This window comes from Periplaneta americana, chromosome 3 (assembly GCF_040183065.1).
Source record: "Periplaneta americana isolate PAMFEO1 chromosome 3, P.americana_PAMFEO1_priV1, whole genome shotgun sequence".
NCBI classification, from domain to species: Eukaryota; Metazoa; Arthropoda; class Insecta; order Blattodea; family Blattidae; genus Periplaneta; species Periplaneta americana.
In genome coordinates, this window is record NC_091119.1 from 124,651,317 (window position 1) to 124,669,222 (window position 17,906).

Below are 17,906 nucleotides of genomic sequence, written 5' to 3' on the forward strand. Positions count from 1 at the left end.
TTAATTAACGTATTAGCTAATTAATTACAGACTTTTGTGATTTTTGTACGTTAGGAGCCACGGCCTTCTAATACATTGTCTTTATAGTACGTCTAATTATATCTATATTATGTTATTATGACAGATTTGCGATATTCATAAGGAAAAATGAATCTAACAATGTTTTTGCTGTATGCGTACAGCAGCGGTGACCAAACTGGGTATCGTGATTACATCGTGTAATCAGAGACATTCATATTGGTAAGGGGAGTTTCCTGTACATTGCTCTCTGTCTCGCTCATGTACTGAAGGTAAGCAGTGTCGGTACCATGTTGCTCTACAAACCCTCTGTCTCTCCGAACAGAAATAGAAGGTTTCGTGCAGAATGGGAAGAGGAATTTATTCGCTGTTCTTTCGGAGAAAATGTAATATGTTGCTTTGCTCAACGGTTCAATTAGTAGTAGTATATAGAAGCGCCATTATAGGGCATTGCACTGAATACAAGGCATAACAGATATTATTATTATTATTATTATTATTATTATTATTATTATTATTATTATTTATCAGAAAGTGTTAGCATAATTCTTACATATGTGCCTCTATATACAGGCCTACAACGTCCCTTAAATGACAAAATAATTACTACACTGTATCTCCATTTTAATTTATTTTTTAATTTTTTGATGACTATTACCAGTTATTTACTAGTTATTGATTTAATAATAATAATAATAATAATAATAATAATAATAATATAAACTAATTGAATGCTAGTATAGTAATTAAACTCCAAGAACTGAAATCAGCCTTAAATCATCGTCATGATGAAAAAGATGACCTAAATAAATGTAAGGAAGCCAGCTATCTAGTGGCGAACGAAATACTTCGTTCTCTTAAACTTTCCAACGAAGGAGAGTTTTATAAAAGCGTAATGATCAAGATGACTGAAATAATTTGTCCAATGAAAGTTGTTAATTAATTTTGAAAAACTGCACATTTCTCGACTAAATATCCAGAAGAGAATTCAGGAAATTTCTGATTGTGTTCATGAGGAATATTGAAAAAAGCAAGAAAATTTATATATACTTTTTATTGGTTCTTGATGACATAGTGGCATTACTGATACAGCAAAGCTTGCTATTTCTATTCGCGGGGTTGATGACGAACTCAGTGTTAGTGCAGGAACCACCATTGGTTGTAGTTTTCATGCCATGTACCTCTCCCCTGTCTCCTTACTTCTTAGACTGTCTCTCGCGTGTAGTTGGTCATCTCTGGCGTAAAGCAAAGAAGAACATGTAGGTGTTCCAAAAACAGTCTTTGTTAGTCAAAATCATGCATGGAATGCCACATTATTGTACCAATGCCATAAAATATTACCATTCCAACTAAAATGAAACGGCTTCTATTATAAACGGAATAACTTGTACCATAAAATTAATATTACGAGACGATTTTCCTTGCAATAATATTCAGTACATCACAGCAATCCATTTTCATACGAGTAGACTATGTCAAACTACCCTTTCTTACAAATGTGATATGCCTCGTTTAACATCTCACTCGTACACAATAGTATCACTTTCTGTCTTAGTTACGTAAATAACTATTGTAGTGCTGATGTACAAGAACAATAATTTATGCGTTACTACTGTCTAAACTAGAGTAGGGGAGATGGAGGCAAGTTGGCTACAGAGGCACGTTGGCACACAAGTTTTATTTCGGTGTTTATTCGATGGATTGCAACAGCACGCAGACAATATGATCTCTGCTTTATAAAGCATGCTCCACGGAAGCGTCACACTTTTGTGGCAAGCGGTGGAAGAAGGAAGCCATAAAGTTGTTTTTGCAGTAGCATAAGTAAATTTTCACCATTTCGTGATTATTTTTTTACAAGGTACATATGTTACATTAGATGAACTTTAAATACATCGTTGGAAAGTGCAATCAACTGGCTCTGTTTCGTGTTAATTTCATTTCGATCATTCATTACTCTAATTCGTAACTTTAACACAAATCAAATATCTACACGAGAGGCAAGTGGCACAGTTGTTGGGGGCAGATTGACACGGTGTTTAACCTACCCCACTGTGTTATTTTAAATGATTATATAAATTATACAATACATAATTTACTTATTCATGCAATTTGTTATTATATAAGTTCAATTTAATTGATTGTAAATATAAAACATTTATGTTCATTGCAGTGAATGAGAAAATGAGGGCTTTAAGAAACTGATAGAGCAACTACTTCTACTGATAATATGATGTTACGAGCTGTCAGTGCTGTAAAGTTAGAAAACAGAAATGTGGCCAACGGGCCAAGGATTTTAATATCCAATTCCAGACTCCCACTCGGTATTATAGATAAGCTATGGATGAGGACATAAGGGGAAAATTGTCTATTGCGATATTTACTGACTCTCCAGTTAAGAAAGCACTAGAGGAAAAGATATCGAAAAAGGATAATGAATTTGTTCAGCAAAAATACAAGAGGAGACTTTAGTAGTGAGAAAAGGAATCTTAAGACCAGTCGAAAGACAAAGAATAATTCAAGAAGGGAAAGTAACGAACAAGACAGGGAGACATTGCCTGTATTGTGTTAAATCTTATTCAGAATGTCCACCAAGTGACAGTGCCTGGAATGTAAATTATGATACATAAACATTTTACAGACAGAAACTTTGTATGCATAAAGTCCTTCTCAGATATTTTTATTAAGACAGTATGATATGTAGTCATTTACAAGTTCAAAATTAATTTTTCTACCTTGCTTTTCTAGGATTCAGTTCTTCTTTTATCTGAGCGTTTAACTTCATTGGTATATATTTATGTGCGTCCATCATATTGAATCATTTGCCTGTATAAAGAATTGAATTTTAAATTAAAAATAATCTAGTCTTATATGCAGTTTGCCTTTATTTAACATGTAGCCAACTTGCCCCATACCATGTGTCAATCTGCCTCTAGAGCGGGGTAAGTTGACTCAATCTGCACGTTTCAAAATAATACAAAATTTAAAATTTAAATCGTGGTGAAATCTAAATTCAAATATCTCTCCACATAGCCAAAGAACCACGTAGAACGACCATCTTTGAGGATTTCATAAAATGCTATACAAATTACGGAAAAAAAAAATTAAAAGTAAAATTTGAGCCAACCTGCTTCCCTCTCCCCTACATAAAAAACTATAATTATTATTGTGGCTTAATTTTAATTTTAAATTGTAGGCCTATTCTTGGCCATGTGTTGGTTGAAAGACGTATTCACGTCAAAAAACAAACCAGATAGGCCTAATCAATCCAAGCGAAGTTTCGAAAGCCACTTCCTAGCGTAGCCTTGGATCTGCAAAGCATCCCCTTAGCCCTTAGATCAGGGACGGGGAACAGCCTGTCTCACTTGTCAGAGAGCTTAACTTCCCCCGCTACAGTTGCTGTTGTGTGTAGGTACTCATTCTTACTGCTCTGTTTACAATACGAGTTCCCCGTCCCTGCCTTAGCTGTTACTCTGAAACGAGTAGGCTAATTAATTTAACAAGCAAGTAAATAAATTCACAATTGTGGCCACTGTCTCGTATGGTCGTGAATTATGGGCAGTTAGGAAAACAGATAATAACAGAAGGGTACAGACATTTGAAATGAGGTTCCTGAATTACGTTGCGGGTGTTGGCCTACACGTACTACAATAAACAGAATTATGCTGTGGTCACATTGATTTCGCATCAGGAGGGACTTTTACAATTCAGTGCACTGCGACATTGCACGCAGAGAACAGAGTTGTCACATTATTTCCGAACACGGCCGGAACTCATCAGTGTTTATCATCCAACAGTGCGGATACTTCTCGTGGTACTTAGTAAGAACTGAAGGGGTACGACAATTGTCCATGATATTCCTATTGTAGCCCAAATAACATCCTATGTCTGACATTTTTCGAGTCCACGTGGATTAGAAAGCTAACAGTCTGTAAACGAAATGATCGCGCATACTATGTGAAATTGAGCGCATTTGGCCGGATAGGAAACCAATGTTACAATAGCCTTACGAAAAAATCAATAATCTTCGACTTCATTTCGTGTAAATGTGAACTTTGTGACGAAAGCGTTTGTGTGACTTTTTAATTATGTACAGTATTGGAAAAAGTGTTAGTATTTAGCCTGCGTGAAAATTTATAAACATATGCATAGCAGAAAAACGATATTTTCTCCTTGTATTTCGTGTAATGAAAGAGTATGCATAATTATTGAAATATAGAGGTTCTGTTTCTTTCGGAAACTATTTCTAGTTGAACTTAAGCTTTGCGGATATCGTAGCAGGAAATTCTCCATTCTTAGAACTCTTCTCTGCAAAATCATTTCTTATTCTTGCGTGGGAAGCTAAACGTCGTGGCTTGTCTGCAGAGGACTGTCTAATCATTGTATCCCTATAGTGCATAATCTTCTATGACGTCACAAATTGTAAAACATTATTCTTCTTATAATAATAGTTTAATATAGCACACGATGCTCACATATGTATTTAAATAAGCATATTTTATATAATTAGTAACTGCGCAGCATTTTCGTTTCTAATGACTATTACACTTTTACTACGTCATACTACTTTTGACCAATAAAACGGTACGAAAGGACATGTTTCAACCAATCATGGCTGTTTATCGCTACCATTTTATCACTTCCCTAGCATTTGTTTATTTTTATCACTTCCCTAGCATTTGTTTGTTTTTATCACTTTCCTAGCATTTGTTTCTTTGTTTGCCAACATTTCAAACTGAAAATTCTTTACGGTACTACAAAACATGCTTTGCGATCGTCATTTGTTTACCGCATAGATAGTCGACTGAAAATGGTGGCTCCGTTCAAACGTTTTGGTGAAGCTAACATTAGTGAAATAGAATTTTAGTAAGTCTATTAATATCTATTTTATTGTATTAGAGTGCTTTATTTCTTCTAATCTTTATATACTTTCTTCTGTTTGTACTACCTCTCTACCATTTGTTTCTTTGTTTGCCAACATTTCAAACTGCAAATTCTTTACGGTACTACAAAATATGCTTTGCGATCATCATTTGTTTACCGCATATATAGTCAACTGAAAATGGCGGCTCCGTTAAAACGTTTTGGTGAAGCTAACATTAGTGAAATAGAATTTTAGTAAGTTAATATTTTATTGTATTAGAGTACTTTATTTCTTCTAATCTTTATATACCTTTTTTCTAATCGTGTAATAGTCAATTAAATCCCATCCGAATTTTGATTTTCTCTAGACAAATCAAAACCTCTAGTGTTGACAATAATTTAAAAATAGTGTAATATCTTCTCTTAAATTGTGTTAATCCTTTATGCAAAGCAACAATAAATTAATACTGAAACATAAACACCATAAAATAAAGCTGCAAGAACTGTATACTGTATGTTTTCAAAATTAACACAAGTATGGGTATTGTGAAAATAAATTGTCTGTATTTATGATTGGCTTTTTCCTGAAGTTTTCTTTCACTTTTGGACGAATTGTATATTTGGTACTGAAGTTTGAGCACAGCTAAGCTTCAGTAATGCTTTTAAGTTCTCATCCGCGAGTCTTAGCCACCTTCATCATTGTTGAGCCAAAACATGCTCAAAATGCGTGCTGTCAGATTGTGCAATTTTGGAAATCTTTCTGTGTGGATTTGGTTATAAAACTGAATAATACTTTGTGTACTATTGTACTTTTCATTCAGCTCAATGTCATTTTGCATGCAAATATTTTTGGTATCCAATGAAAATGAAACTGCAAACAGTCGAAATTTATTTTCTAGGTTAGCAATATTCCGAAAGCTATTTTTAAATTCTTCTAGTAGTTCGTACATAATTTCTGAATAGGCCTACTTAGTGAAACAATAGAGGTAAGATTTGGAAAATATATGGGGTCCAAGTCAAGTAATTGACTTTTCCATAATAGTAACTATTCTTTGAATACTTTTGAATACTTTAATATTTCCAAAAACTGAATAATTTTATAACCTCTACCTTGAAGGCGTGTATTGAGATCAAATTGAAAATTAAATCTCTCTCAACATTTTCAATTTCTGTAAAAACAAATTCCTTCTTCCATTAAGAGTTAAACAACAAAGGGTAGAAGGTCTACGTAAATCACTATATCTGATGATTGTTCACCCTTATTGAAGCATGTGACGTGGGGTCAGAAGTCGGCCTCGGAATTGTAAATTTATTTACGAGTGGCCATGTAATAGGCTAATATCAGTTGTGTTCAGTTTTTACGTTTGAAAATGCTAATAGAGGTATGTGAAAATGATCATTGATCTAACATATTTCTGAATAAAAATGAACTGCTGCTAATTTTTAATAAATTTCACACTTTATGAGGAATTGATCGTAAGGACTGGAAACTAGATTGACCATAATACATAGACGTCGGCGGTGGAGAGGCTGGGGACACACAATGCAGCCTGCTCTATCTTGCTTCCATTGGGTCACGTCATGTATAACGTTCGAGATAGGACTGTGATTATACTGCTTAGCACAGACATACGGACTGACGGGAGACAAACAGACAGGCAGCGTGGTGTATCTACCTGACCGGCATTTCTTTCTTTTTATACGTTAGTTATGGGAACTCGGTTAAATTTCTGTATTTAATACAAGATTATCAAGGAACCAAAGGACATTAATATTAACGTTAGAACAGAATATATGTACACACATATTTGCTCACATTTCTTGCACTTTATAATACTACTGCTTTTTTTTTTTACTCTCTTATCTTCGCCTGTTTCTCTCCCATTGCCAAATAGTACAGGGACATCATTTTATTTTTACTAACATTTTTAATATTAACCTGGCTATATCTTTGGATTAAGGCTGGCCGTCCACTGGAACCGCATTCGGCCGAATAACAACTCGACCGTTTACGGTCGTACACGGCCGAATGATCCCACAACAAGAGAATGCGTTGGCGCGCGTCCATTACACTCGCCCTATTCGGCCGTTTGCGGCCGAAGACCGCCGAATGCCGGTTCGATCCAATTCAGATGGGATTTTCCGGTCTCATTCGGCCGAACAGGGCAACACATGGTGACTGTTTCCATAAATTTCGCCATGAATGTCGAAAAATTAATTAGTTCTTGTTTTTTTTTCCGTTAAACAAGTGAAATAAAATTTTTAAGGCTTAACAAATTACTATTCATGTACTACTTATCTTAAAATCACTGGCAAACGTTTCTCAGGTGGTACAACTTCTCTGAAATTTGACCATTTTGAGATTGATGGACGAATTACATTTAATATGTAGCTATTGAAATGTATCAACATTCATCCCATAGTAATCGAAAAACATAACACTATCCTCTAAAAGTTTGTGTAAGCGTAGATGATGAAACTTACCCAGGCGACACCTTTCTCTAAGCATCGGATATATCCTACATTTTCGTCGTTTCGCCATCCACCTCCTCGTAAGATAGGGATTGTTCAATAATAGTAACATGTCCTCTACATTCATTCTAATAATAGTAGTAGTAGTAATAATGATAATAATAATAATAATAATAATAATAATAATAATAATAAGCATAAGGAAATTGTACCAGAGCAATGGAAGGAGTCCATAATTTGATCTATTTTTGAGAAGAGGACAAGACTAACTGTAGTAACTTTCGAGGAATACCACTTTTGTTAACGTCGTACAAAATTTTGTCTAGTATTCTTTTGAGAAAGTTAGCTCCATATGTAGATGAAATTATTGGGCATCAACACTGCGGTTTTAGACTAATAGATCGACTATTGATCAGATTCTTTGTATTCGACAGAAATTGGAGAAAAAATTGGAGCATAAGGGTACACTACATCAGTTATTCACAGATTTAAAAAAGGGATATGACTCGGTTAAGAGAGAAGTTTTATATAATATTCTTATTGAATTTAGTATTACCAAGAAACTAATTCGATTAATTAAAATGTGTCTCAGTGAAACTTACAGCGGAGTCCGTATACGCCAGCCATTAGGAAAGTTCAGGATAAAAGAGAGGATTTGGAATTGAACGGGTTACATCAGCTTCTTGTCTATACGGATGACATGAATATGTTAGGAGAAAATCCACAAACGATTAAGGAAAACACGGAAATTTTACTTGAAGCAAATAAACCGATAGATTTGAGAGTAAATCCCGAAAATACAACGTATATATTCTCGTGACCAGAATATTGTACGAAATGGAAATATAAAAACTGGAGATCTATCCTTCGAACAGGTGGAAAATTCAAATATTTTGGAGCAACAGTAACAAATATAAATGACACTCGGGAGGTAATTAAACGCAGGATAAATATGGGAAATGCCTGTTATTATTCGGTTGAAAAGCTTTTGTCATCCAGTGTGCTCTCAAAAAATCTGAAACTTAGAATATTATAATGTAGTTTTATTACCTGTTGTTCTGTATGGTTGTGAAACTTGAACTGTGACTTTGAGAAAGGAACAGAGATTAAGGATGTTTGAGAATAAGATTCTTAGGAAAATATTTGGGGCTAAGAAGGATGAAGTTAAAGGAGACTGGAGAAAGTTACACAACGCAAAACTGCACGCATTGTATTCTTCACCTGACATAATTGGGAACATTAAATCCAGACATTTAAGATGTTCAGGGCATGTAGCACGTATGGGCGAATCCAGAAATGCATATAGAGTGTTAGTTGGGAGGCCGGAGGGAAAAAGACCTTTGGTGAGGCCGAGAAGTAAATGGGAGAATAATATTAAAATGGATTTGAGGGAGGTGGGATATAATGATAGAGACTGGATTAATCTTGCACAGGATAGGAACTGATGGCGGGCTTATGTGAAGTGACAATGAACCTGCGGGTTCCTTAATAGCCACTTGTTTGTATGTAGGTACGTATATATCTATGTAATTTTTTAGTTGGTTATTTAATGACGCTGTATCAACTACGAGGTTAATTAGCTCCGATGGTGATAGCGAATGGTATTTGGCGAGATAAGCTGAGGATTCGCCATAGATTACCTGACATTCAAGTTACGGTTGGGGAAAACCTCGGAAAAGCCCAACCAGGTAATCAGCCCAAGCGAGGATCGAACCCGCGCCCGAGCGCAATTTCAGACCGCCAGAAAACACCTTAACTGACTGTTCCACGCCGGTGTATGTATGTATGTATGTATGTATGTATGTATGTATGTATGTATGTATGTATGTATGTATGTATGTATGTATGTATGTATGTATTAAGTATAAGCATGTAGCACGAGGACATACAACTGGTAATTGACGGCCGAAGCGTCGGCTCCAGTGGACGATCGATCGGCTCTTCTGCCGGTCGTCCGGTATTCGGCCGTATACGGCCTAACAAATATTCGGCCGTTCACGGTGCCAGTGGACGGCTAGGCTAAAGGTCTAGAACCGGAAACACCGCTTGCTCCCCCTTCCAAGACTGGAGTTCGATGATACTGGCGTAAAATACAAACAAATCACTTTACTAGGTATAGAAGAGAAGAAAATTAGTTCATCCATTTATGTAAACTAGGAAATATTGCAATTTTGAGTTCGATCATTTTGATTAGGTTTTTGTTTAATCAAAATACAGTACTGTATTAACAATAAGTGTTTTTACTCACGAACTGAGCTATCCATTCGAACGTATTAATTATGCAACACATTAGCGTACAATATAGAAAATGAAGTTAAATATTGAAAAATAATCATAATATGGATATTTAAACACATTTTTGAAAATGGTGGCCGTTCATTTCGATACAGGCTTCAGTTTTTTTGTGCATATTATCGCACTATAGACTATTGTACCTAATTCCAATTACCAGTTTTGTCCTTCGTATGAGTAACTCATGTTAAATAATTCTATACCTACTCTATAAAAGAGTATCTTACGTATTGTAAATTTAATCTTCACTTCTGACCGATCCGAAAAGATAAAATTACTCAGAAATGCTATCTACTGTTCGTTGAAGTGGTTTTGTCGCAGGATCGTAGAAAGGGGGGGAATCATGTGACAGTTAATTACTTAACGAGGCCCTTTTATTTAAGTTATTTTAAACAGTTGTATAATATTACGTAGACGTCCAATTCCTAACAGAAATTAATGTTCTCAGAAAAGAGCTAAGACAGCCCAGCTACTAGACTTTACAGAGGGGCTAACAGAAGCAGGTGGGGGAAACTGGGATGCGACGTGGGAATACAGACGATAGTACCTGTGCGAAAATATGATTCAATATTGAAAGCTCTTTCGTCACTGGAAAACGCGAACATATTTCTGGAACGTACTATACTCACTAACTCAGTACTGCATACCCGGCCTCGGTTCTGTGTGGAGAAAGGTTGGAAGTTTACTAGTAGAGGGGGTGGGAGTGTAGTACCTACATTCCAAAACTCAGGTACAATAAAAATTGAAGTAAGAATAAAATGATGTCCCTGTATATTATGCAACGAGTCTATAATGGTAGTAATTAAAACGCGAGTATGTTTATGAAACGAAAGTAAGCGAGTTTCATAATTTACATACGAGGTTCTTAATCAGCATTATAGGCAAGATACATACAACTGTTTTTGTTCGACCATAATTAAATGTCTAAATTTCGAGTTTTTACAGATATCTTACCTTGTTACTTTACTGATAATGAAACGGTGACCATGAGTGTATTTTCAGCGTGTTCTCGACTATTGCATCAAATTCAGACACGGACCATGTTCTTTTCAACGTCTTCCCGATGGCAGGCACGGAGCACTTTTGCGTCTACGCTGTATTTATTGACTTTATGTAAGGTTTTAGTTTGGAGATTTTAAATTCAAAGCAACACACATTAAAACACAGGAAATGAACTCAATTGGTCATTTATTAATTTTGTATTTCCTTTCTTCTATTTTACCATCTTTATTCTTCTTCCGCTCTGGTTTTTTGTATTTTATTACCTTGTCATTTATTTTTTTTTTTGTCTTCTCGTTCTTTTGTGCTACCATCTTTTTTCGTCTTTCTCTTTGGTTTTCGTATTTTATTACCTCGTCACTTATTATTTTTCCTTCTTCCACTTCTTTTCTTTCACCATCTTTTTCCCCCTCTCTCTTTCGTTTTTGTATCTTATTACCTCGTGATTTATTCTTTTTCCCTTCTTTCACTTCTTTTGTTTTACCATCATTTTTCTTCTTTCTCTGTCGTTTTTTTATTTTATTACCTTGTCATTTATTCATTTTTCCCTTCTACCACTTCTTCTGTTTTACCACATTTTCCTTCTTTCTTTTTCGTTCTTGTATTTTACAGTATTACCTCGTCACTTGTTCTTTTCTTCTTCTTCTTCTTCTTCTTCTTCTTCCACTTCTTTTGTTTTACCATCATTTTTCTTCTTTCTCTTTCGTTTTTGTATTTTATTACCCCGTCATTTGTTCTTTTTTCCTTCTTCCGCTTCTTTTATTTTACCGCCTTTTTCTTCTTTCAGTCTGGTTTTTGTATCTTATTACCTCATTATTCATTCTTTTTTCGCTCTTCCCCTTCTTTTGTTTTATCATCTTTTTTATTCGCCCTCTCTCTTTTTTGTATTTTATTAACTTGTCGATCTGTTACGCCTAAAACCACACTGATGATCCCCAATAATTTCATCTACTCATGGAGTTAATCTTTTCAAAAGAATATTGGACAAAATTTTGTACGACGTCAACAAAAGTGATATTCCTCGAAAGTTACTACAGTTAGTTAGTTGGGAGGCCGGAGGGAATAAGACCTTTGGGGAGGCCGAGATGTAGATAGGATGATAATATTAAAATGGATTTGAGGGAGTGGGATATGATGGTAGAGACTGGATTAATATTGCTCAGGATAGGGACCGATAGCGAGCTTATGTGATGGCGGCAGTGAACATCCGGGTTCCTTAAAAGCCAGAAGCATTAACTTGCCATCTATCCTTTTCATCTTTTCTTTCTTTTGTTTACCATGTTTAATCTTCTCCCTCTCTCGTTTTTTGTACTTTATTTTTTCGTCATTTTTCCTTTATTGCTCCTCTTTCTTCTGTCTTACCATATTTATTCTTCTTCCTCAATCTGTCCTTGTATTTTCATACCTCGCCATTTAACCTTTACCCTCCTATTTTTTTAGTATCTTTTTCATCATTTCTGCTTATTCGTTCAGTAAATCCTTATTCCTTCATTTTGTTTAATGCTATTTTCATTCTATCCTGCTTACTCGTTCTTGTATTTTCGTGTCGTCTCGGTCTATACGTTTCCTCGCTTGGTTTCTTATTACCTTCTTTATCCTTGCTGCTTATTCGTTTTAATATTTTCATACCTCGCAAGTCAATCCATTTGATTTTTCAACACCTGTTCTTTATTCCTGTTTATTCGTTCTAGTATTTTCATATCTCTTTCTGTCAATCCATTTCCCTAACGTTATTTAGTACTTTTCTTCATCTTTCTGCTTATTCGTTTTTGTATTTACATACCTCGCCACGTAGTCCAATTCCATGTTGTTTTTCATACCTTATCCACTCTTCGTTCTTGTTGTCTCTGCTTACATTCTTCTGGTTTCTTTCTTCGTTCTTTCTTCTGTCATTTTGTTCCTTTTTCTGTTTATTTTATTTCCTTTTATCCCATTTCTTTAGATTTAATTTCTCTTCTTACATTTTTGTCTCTTACTCCTTCATTCTTATTCAAGTTTCTTGTCTTGCTGTAGTCTTTGGCACAAATTACACGAAATGCCATCGGTTTCCTTGGCGCACGTGAATTTATTCCCGTGGCGTTGGTGTCTTGGGGATAGTGCAGTAGCATTCTGTTGCCTTGTGTACCAACGATATCGACCACAAGGAGTTTTCAAGAAACTGTGGAATAACGGAAGGAGATAAGAAAGTAACACTAGAAAACGAATGTACAACATTTTTCACTCTGTAATTTTAGAAACTGCGGAACTTCAAAAAAACTTATATTTATTTTTTTCAGGAATGATAAAAATTATTCTATGGAAACATGAATGAATGAGGCTTCTTGCAGGTTTAAGGAATTCTGTTGGATAATTTAACATAAAATGCAGACTCAAAATGTTTAATATTATAGCTTAATTTTATGCTCAAAATTTCAAGTTTTGCGTGGTTTTTAAAATTAATATACATTTTCAGTCAAATTGTCTTTTATTTTTCGGTTTTATGAAATTCACATCCGTTATTATTATTATTATTATTATTATTGTTATTATTATTATTATTATTATTATTATTATTGTAATATATTGAAGTATTATAATTGACACTTTAATTATGGATTACTAAATAAAAACGAAAATTCACGATTTAAATATTAACATAAAAGTCTTTGTTCTTTTAAAATATAATAACTTATATTATTTTTAGTATAGTGACCAGAATATTGTAGGCATACAAAATGGAAACATAAAAATTGGAGATTAACCCTTCGAAGAAGTTGAAAAATACAAATATGTAGGAGCAACAGTAACAAATATAAGTGACACTCGGGAGGAAATTAAACACAGAATAAATATGGGGAATGCCTGTTATTATTTGGTTGAGAAGCTTTTGTCATCTAGTCTGCTGTCAAAAAATCTGAAAGTTAGAATTTATAAAAGAGTTATATTACCGGTTGTTCTGTATGATTGTGAAACTTGGACCCTTACTTTGAGAGAGGAACAGAGATTACGAGTGTTTGAGAATAAGGTTTTTAGGAAAATATTTGGGTCTAAGAGGGATGCAGTTACAGGAGAATGGAGAAAGTTACATAACGCAGAACTGTACGCATTGTGTTCTTCGCCTGGCATAATTAGGAACATTAAATCCAGACGTTTGAGATGGGCAGGGCATGTAGCACGTATAGGCGAATCCAGAAATGCATATAGAGTGTTAGTTGGGAGACTGGAGGGAAAAAGACCTTTGGGGAGGCCGAGACGTAGAAGGAAGGATAATATTAAAATGGATTTGAGGGAGGTGGGATATGATGATAGAGACTGGATTAATCTTTCACAGGATAGGGACCGATGACGGGCTTATGTGAGGGCGGCAATGAAACTCCGGGTTCCTTAAGAGCCATTTGTAAGTAAGTAAGAGGAAATTTGTGTTCAGAAATCAGTATAATGAAATTAGATTCATTTAGAGCGAAACAAAATATATAGGTTAATTTATTTTTATGAATGGTTATTTTCCAAAATATTAATATTGTAAATTTATTTCAACTCAACAATGTAATTTTATTGTCTCAACAATAACTCTTCACTCTCTACAATTTGACTTCACTCCCGTCAACAATGGGATTTTCTCTCCACACAGTAACACAGTATTCGTTATTGCACTCCACAGACGACAATGACAATTTACTTGGAATATTGAGAACAACAGTGTACTGAATTTTAACTAATGTTCACAAAGCACTATTTACAAATCAGAACTGTCAGTTCTGATTTCACAGTTCTTCTAGCTCAGTCACTCGAGTTCACAGTATCTCGAACCACAGACCTTCAGAGACAGTCCACTGTACTCGAACTCAGGTCCCTCCAACTGCGGTCCACTGCACTCGAACTCAGGTCCCTCCAACTGCGGTCCACTGCACTCGAACTCAGGTCCCTCCAACTGCGGTCCACTGCACTCGAACTCAGGCCTTCGGATGCTGACACAGTTGCGGACGCACACTCAAGTCGAACTCCGGTACACAAGACTGGCTGGCTTGCTCTGTTCACTGACTGTAACAACACTGGCTTACTGACTGAATGGATGAATCACTGTCCGAGTTCACTCGCGTTTCTTCTTTTATAACCACAGCGACGTAGCCTGGAAAGTTCGAGTTCGCGATTTTTCCACTTCGACGGGCTTCTCGGCCTCTCTAGGCAAGCAGAAGATGCGCGCGCAACCTCCCCTCGCCGCGTCGCCCTTTCCCCTCTCTTCTCTCCGCCTAGTACATGCCACAGGAAGCAGTTGCGCGCGCAACCTCCGCGCCGGCCGACCTTACACTTCCTTCTGCTGGTCGTGAGTTCGAATCTCACGTCGCTGTCACAATATAAAATGATTTCTTCAGGAAGATTCTCTTAAGGTCATTCATTTTTGCGCCAGTTAGTTGTTTTTGTAGGTTTCTGTTTGTAGCAAAGTTAAAGGCCTCCTTCCCAGTGCCTCGAAAAATAAATGTGACTTCTAGAGTTGTTCCAATGAATGGTGCTCCTATGACAGTTTCAAGAAACTCTCTTTTGTGCTTTGTACTTGAAGGTGGATATTTAAAATGAGGTGCGCTTTTCCCGTAGAATATTTTTTTAATTTCTATAGAATTAAGTCATCTTATACAGAATGAGGCCACCAGTCCTTGAAGTTAATTGTATGATCAACATCCATCACAGTAGCAGAGAACTTCGGGGAGCTACTTCATTTTATATTATTTCAAAATCTTCCTTAAGAAGGTTTGCTAGAAACTTTTCACCACTCAAAAATTCCGATCTTTGGAGAGAAAAGAGCGTCCTCTTAATGGAAAGAAATGTTCAATCACATTAAAAGTCCCATTTCTACCAGTGCCATTAAGAAACGGACTACAGTGTGATTACTATTTTCGCCCCCACAACTACCGAAAAAAAAATGAAGTTCTTTGACATCTTTCGATAAAACATTGTCTAGGTCAGAGATGCCAAATTCAATTGAAGGGGAAAGTATGACATCAACATCACTCCAAATCTTTTAGATACGATTGATGTCCATGCATCGCTCTGAATCTCAAACTTACTTCAGTGGTGGGTAGTACATAAACTCATATTGTAAAATCAATCACCACTTTAAACATAAATTAGGATAAGATTGATAAGTTCACACACAAACTATTGAACATTAACTGATCGCAGACACTTCTTGTTTTGCACTAATGTATCAATATTCAGCTGGATTGTGAATACATAGACGCAGAGATAAGACAAGATGACAATCATTTTACCCAGAGCGTGCAGCTGATTTACACTGATTCATTAAAAATCTGTGCACAACAATATATCGATCCAAACATTGCAATTATACGACCTGCAACATTTTTCCTATTAAAATGCATTTCTATTGCCAATAACTAGTATATAAATCTCGAACAATTTTCCATAAATGTTTTTATGAAACTGTTGGAAATAAATCTTTTAACCATTTTGCCATTTATGAAATTAAAAAATCCCAAATAAAAACAAAATTCCATAAAATAAGAAACATAACAACAATTTTGCATACGTACCTATAAGTTTGCTTCCCCCTCCCCCCAATCCTTACCATGGGTAGCATTGAAATAACTTCTTGTATTATATTATATTGAACGGAACATAATAGGAAATTAGCATTACTCCACACAAAGCACTTTACTAGTCTCTTCCATAGTTCTTTTTCCAGAGGTCCGCAGAAGACGCTCCTTTTTCTATTAAAAGCTTCCTTTGCCATTGCTATCCTCCTTTTGACTTAAGAACATAAAAAAGCAATAAATGCCTTTTGACAGACCTCTTTCTTCTCATAATTGATTATGACAAAATACTACAAATTGTGGGTACGATTGATGGAATTTAATTGTTATCTAAAACATTTAAAACATTGTCATTGCAGTTTATTACTTTCAATACGATCTTGTAGGTAAATACCTTGTTCATTTGTGCTTCTGAATCTACTGAATCTATCTGATGGGTGTACTGTACAAAATCTCTTTTGGAAAAAAAATGCATTCTTACAAATTATTACATTTCTGACCTGTTTTCATTTTTTCGGTTCTTCTTTTAGCATTGTTCACATATTCTGTTCCTTTAGCCCGCGATCTTTTAATTGTTTCTATATTCACCTTCATTTCTCACACCTCTCTTGCATTTTCTGTAATTTTCCATTTCAGCATTGCTCATCTTGTCACAAAATTATTTACCTTTTGGATATTCTAATATTGCAAAATTTGAATCAGCAGATTGATAGCAGTTATGAATATTCTAAGTGTTACTATTACACAACAGTGATATTTATTCTCAAAAGAGCATAGCAATTTTGCGTATAATTAAAAGAAATTCTGCCAATGCTGACAGTAGAACAATATCTCTCCACTATTTGTGCTATTTCTAAACTTAAGAGAGATTTTGGCGATAGTACAATATACCAGTGAGCGGAAGTTATGTTATTGCTATGCGACTAGGATTAAAGAATAGATCAAAGCAAAAAACCAATTTTATGGAAAAAAAAATGAAGTTACTTCGTTTCTAAAGTTACTGATTCATTTTATTTAAAATTTAATTTCACATTAGGGAATAAAATGGTCTAACATTGAACCAAATAATGTAATACCAGAGTAGTGTTACATGTAGGAATATCTATCTTACTTACCAGTGCTCTATTCGTCTGCGTACGACATACTGTACACGTTACAAGGATAGACTATTGTCATGTTACATAGAAAATCTAAGTTGATTGTATTATTTCTTTCTTCTTTCTATTTTTTCACTCATTCATTCATTTATTGTGTGTCCACACCTGTGGAGTAAAGGTCAGCGCGTCTGATTGCGAAACCAGGTGGCCCGGGTTCGAATCCCGGTCGGGGCAAGTTACCTGGTTGAGATTTTTCCCGGGGTTTTCCCTCAACCCAATACGAGCAAATGCTGGGTAACTTTCGGTGCTGGACCCCGGACTCATTTCACCGGCATTATCACCTTCATATCATTCAGACGCTAAATAACCTAGATGTTGATACAGCGTCGTAAAATAACCCAATCAGATAAATAAATAAATAAATAAATAAATAAATAAATAAATAAATAAATAAATAAATAAATCAATTCATTTATTGTTCTGTCCAAACGCAGGTCTTTCACTGCAAACCCAGCTTTCTCCAATATTTCCTATTTTCTGCTTTCCTCTTTGTTTCTTCATATCTTAATGTCGTTTATCATCTGATATCTTCTTCTACCGAACTCTTCTCCCGTTCACCATTCCTTCCAGTGCAACCTTC

At 35.3% G+C, this 17,906-nt stretch overlaps 1 protein-coding gene across 1 annotated transcript in view; it reads left to right on the top strand.

Moving 5' to 3' along the window:
- LOC138697048 (uncharacterized) overlaps nucleotides 1-17,906 on the top strand; it is a 145,107-nt gene that overhangs the window by 86,934 nt on the left and 40,267 nt on the right. The gene's annotated exons all lie outside the window — the stretch shown is intronic.